This window comes from Hordeum vulgare, chromosome 4H, assembly GCF_904849725.1.
Source record: "Hordeum vulgare subsp. vulgare chromosome 4H, MorexV3_pseudomolecules_assembly, whole genome shotgun sequence".
NCBI classification, from domain to species: Eukaryota; Viridiplantae; Streptophyta; class Magnoliopsida; order Poales; family Poaceae; genus Hordeum; species Hordeum vulgare.
This window is the reverse complement of record NC_058521.1, coordinates 360888911-360893997: the sequence shown is the minus strand read 5'-3', so window position 1 is coordinate 360893997 and position 5087 is coordinate 360888911. Positions and strand designations below refer to the sequence as shown.

General features: G+C 44.3%; 1 long non-coding RNA gene across 1 annotated transcript; it reads left to right on the top strand.

Annotated features, from left to right (window-relative positions):
- The first annotated feature begins 3022 nt into the window (after positions 1-3022).
- LOC123448628 lies at positions 3023-4606 on the top strand. Its single transcript, XR_006631872.1, has 2 exons — positions 3023-3758; positions 4372-4606. It is a non-coding gene; the product is annotated as an uncharacterized LOC123448628 (long non-coding RNA).
- Positions 4607-5087: the final 481 nt, after the last annotated feature.

Here is a 5087-nt window from a genome sequence, read left to right as displayed (position 1 = left end):
GTGGCAGTGACTTTGGCAAATTATGTCAATCACTATCTTATATGGAATATCAACTCCGACTCGATTCAAGCGATTGTAGTACTCAGACAATCTTAGCACATTCTCAATGATTGAGATTTTCTCCCTTACTCTATAGACAAAGAATCTTGTCGAAGGTGTGTCATACCTCTCAACACGGGCACGAGTCTGAAATCCCAATTTCATTTCTTGGAACATCTCATATGTCCTCCAACGTTCGAAACGTCTTCAGCGCCTCAATTTTAAGCCGTTTAAGCATTATGGACCGAACTATCATGTAGTCATAAAAAACGTGTATGTCAGATCTTCGCAACATCCAAACAATGTTCGGGGTTCAGCACACCGAGCGGTGCATTAAGGACATAAGCCTTATGTGCAGTAATAAGGACAATCCTAAGTTTATGGACCTAGTCCGCATAATTGATACTATCATCTTTCAGCTAAGTTTTCTCTAGGATCATATCAAAAACACTAGAGCTACAACACAAGCTACAACATAATTTTCAAAGACCTTTTTGACTATGTTCATGATAATGAGTTCAATTAACCATATTACTTAAGAACTCCTACTCAAATAGACATCCCTCTAGTCATTCGAGTGGCTCATGATCCAAATCCACTAACTCAAGTCCGATGATCACGTGAGTTGAGATTAGTTTCAATGGTGAACATCTACATGTTGATCATATAAACTATATGATTCATGATCGACCACTCGGTCTCTTGTTTTCCGAGGCCATGTCTGTTTTGCACCCATTGTATGTGAACTTTGAGTCTACCACACCCGATCATCACGTGGTGTCTCGAACTGATGAATTGTCGCAACGGTGCACAATCGGGGAGAACACAATTTTATCTTGAAATTTTAGTGAGAGATCACCTTATAATGCTACCGTCGTACCAAGCAAAACAAGGTGCATAAAAGGATTAACATCACATGCAAATCATAAGTTACATGATATGGCCATGAATTTGTGCTTCTTGATCTCCATCACCAAAGCACCGTCATGATCTCCATTGTCACCGACGCCACACCATGAGCTCCATCATCATGATCTCCATCATTGTGCTACCATCGAGGTTGTCGCACTAACTATGTTGTTACTACTAAAGATACTACTAGCGATAAATCAAAGCACCCGCAAGCACAAAATAACTAATGACAACCCTATGGCTCCTGCCGGTTGCCGTAGCATCGACGTGCAAGTCGATATTTAACTATTACAACATGATCATCTCATACATCCAATATATCATATCATGTCTTTAGCCATATCACATCACATGCATACCCTGCAAAAACAAGTTAGATGTCCTCTATTTTGTTGTTGCATTTTTACGTGGCTGCTATGGGTATATAGTATGATCGCATCTTACTTACGCAAAACCACAACGGTGATATGCAAGTTGCTATTTAACCTTCTCCAAGGATTGCCTTGTTCAAATCCGATTCAACTAAAGTTGAAGAAACAGGCACCCGCCAGTCATCCTTATGCAACAAGTTGCATGTTAGTCGATGAAACCGGTCTATCGTAAGCATACGAGTAATGTTGGTCCGGGCCGCTTCAGTCCAACAATACCGTCGAATCAAGAAAATAATAAGGAGAGGAGCAAATTGAACATCAACGCCCACAAACATTTTTGTGTTCTACTCGAGATATCATCTACGCATGAACCTAGCTCTGATACCACTGATGGGGAACATTGCATGGGAAACAAAAATTCTCCTATGCACACGCAGTACCTATCCATGATGATGATCATCTACGAGAGGGGAGAGTGTATCTACATACCCTTGTAGATCGCTAAGCGGAAGCGTATATAACATAGTTGATGTAGTGGAACATCTTCGCGATTCAAGTCGCAGCCCGTCCCGCGACCTCATCACGATCCGTCCTGCGGTCCCATCATGATCCATCCTAATCTAGTACCGAACGGACGACACCTTCACGTTCAGCAAACGTACAACTCGATGATGATCACCTCCTTCTTGATCCAGCAAGAGGGGCAGAGAGGTAGATGAGTTCTCCAGCACGGCGGCGTGGTGGTGGTGGTGGTGAAATAATCCAACAGGGCTTCGCCTAAGCACTGCCGAATTAGACTAGAGGATCTCATCAGGGTCTCCGAACAACCTTCGGTCACCAACACCTATAACTCAACTATACCGAAACGTCACTGAACCTTAAGTGTGCAGACCCTGTGGTTTCGAGAACTATGTAGACATGACTTGAGACACTCTCCGGTCAATAACCAATAGCGGGACCTGGATGCCCATATTGGCTCCTACATATTCTGTGAAGATCTTTATCAGTTGAACCTCTATGTCAAGGATTCAGTTAATCCCGTATAATGTTTCCTTTGTCCTTCGGTATGTTACTTGCCCGAGATTCGATCGTCGGTATCTTCATACCTAGTTCAATCTCGTTACCGACAAGTCTCTTTACTCGTTTCGTAATACAAGATCCCGCGACTAACTCCTTAGTAACATTGCTTGCAAGGCTTGTTGTGATGTTGTATTATCGAGTGGGCGCCGAGATACCTCTCTGTCACATGGAGTGACAAATCCCAGTCTTGATCCATGTCAACCAGCAAACACCTTCGGAGATACGTGTAGAGCACATTTATAGTCACCTAGTTACGCTGCGATGTTTGATACACACAAGGTATTCCTCCGTAGTCCGGGAGTTGCATGATCTGATGGTCATAGGAACAGATACATTGACATGCAGAAAACAATAGCAATAAACTGACACGATCATATGCTACGTTCATAGTTTGGGTCTTGTCCATCACATCATTCTCCTAATGATGTGATCTCGTTATCAAATGACAACACTTGTCTATGGCCAGGAAATCTTGACCATATTTGATCAACGAGCTAGTCAACCAAAGGTTCACTAGGGACAGTATGTTGTCTATGCATTCACACATGTATTTGAGTTTCCAATCAATACAATTTTAATATGAATAATAAACGAACAAAGTAGTATAATAACAACTAATTTATTATTGCGTACCATATTTCCAACACAACCGGCATATTTCCAACCCCATGATAGGACTCCCACATGATCCACGGATCTGCTCCACACCTCCCCTTATCTCCTCCTCCTTCCTCCCTCTGCCACCACCGGCTCCACCACCTCCCTCCAAATCCCCTCCACCTAGCTCTGCCTCCTTTCTCCCCTCCTCCCACCACCGTCCATGGCTCCTCTCTTGGCCAAGCTCTGACTCCTTCCTTCCTTGTCGGCTCCGGCCGACCGTGGAGCTCCCTCAGATGGATGTATCGGCTACAGAATCCGGCGCCGGTGAGCGGATGAGCCGCCTCCCCCGGGCCACCCCGGTCGGATCCGGCCCGCTGCCTTCGTGCCCACTTCCCCTTTGCCTCCGTGTAAAGCGAACCCCTCCTCCTACGGGTACACCAGCCACTAAATCTCGCACCGGCAGATCCCGTGAAGCAGCCAATCTGTGTGATGGAGGGCGTGGTGGCCATGAGAGGTCGAGGTGGCGCCGATCGGCGAGCAGGACGTCGCCCCACTGTATCCGTTAGAGGGGAGCAGTGCACTTCGGTACACCTCCTCCCGACATGCCCCGTGCTACTTCCCCACAACTCCTACTACCTGATGGGAGAACGACCAATAGTGCCTGCGGGATGAAGACGACAAAGGCAGCTCTGGAAACTGGCAGGCGGGCAAAACTAGAAGCCAGATCTAGGAGAGGCACTGCAACTGCTCTTCAAGGTACCCTCTCCTCCCTCCCTTATCCATGTTTCCAGTTTAGGCATAGGCAATCACCTACTATATCATAGGCCGAGCTGTTTTAGGTTTGCACATGTAATTCTGAGTGCACATTCAAGGGACCCATGCCAATTGAAGGAAGTTCCTTTTACTATCTTTGAAATACCTGCAGGTTCTGTGTGGGGTGCTCAAAAGTTGGGGCCCAATATAAAAGTGCACAGGTCTCATAGTACGAGGATGTGCTTTGATTGATGAGTTAACGATCGATCAATTCTTCACACCCTTGCCTCCAATGACCTCCATATTTGTTGTTGTCATCAGTGTATCGCTCATGCTGGAATATTGACTTGCGTGTTGTATCCTATTGTATACTTGCGTTGTTTAGATATTTCATATGTTCTATTCCTCACATTGGATTGCATGTTGTTTGCCTTAAGTTTACTATCCAAAATCTTTTGCATTGTTGCCTTAATATGTTGTGTTTTAGTGTGTGTTTTTTACTTCTTACCGATGTTTTCTGTGAATGTAGTCTCTTTTCCTGAAAGTTGTGATCCTTGTTTCAAGCATCACAAGCTCAGAAATTTGAACTCACAACTTCTTCTCTTTCTCTTGGCAGGGTATGTTGCCTATTATATTTAGTTGTAGCTGGATTCATGGATATCTGATATCAGTTTTAACAGCCAGTTGGTAAGAGAAATCTCAGCAATTTTGGAAGAGCCTAGTTACATACTGTTAGTTTCATCTCGTGTAACTTGACTTGGTCACTCATTTTGCTCTGAAATGAAGTATCGTGTGTTTTACTGTTTATCTGGAGGATCCATAATATATTGATTGAGATGAGGTTTTGTCCCCCTCCCCATCTTCCCAAAAAAATCTGATGCACTCTCTCTCAGTTTCCACGGTTGCTTTCCTTACTCATGCAGGTCGCTAGACTTAGAGCAAGTACAATAGAGCTGAGTCAATAGAGCTGAGTCAGCTGGCTATAAGGAATAAACTAATATATTTTTGTTTAGTTAGAGGAAAGAGAAGAAAAGAGAGAAGGTAAGTGGACTTCTTAGCTAAGAGCCAGCTCTAGCACGTGCTTTTAGGCATTTTGTGAGTATGAAAGGTGGACCATATAGTAAAAAAGTAGTACACATTTGCAATGAACTATTGTACATGCTGGTTATAAGATGGGCCATAGATGACATGACAATGGCTTATAGCTAGCAGGTGGTTATACTATTTTACTTGCTCTTAGCTGGGTAGTGCAGATCTCTTGGACAGTGCGCTAGCAGTATGGGGCGTGTCACTATTGCCTTTGTGCACTGCAGCAGAGACGCCTGCGATCGG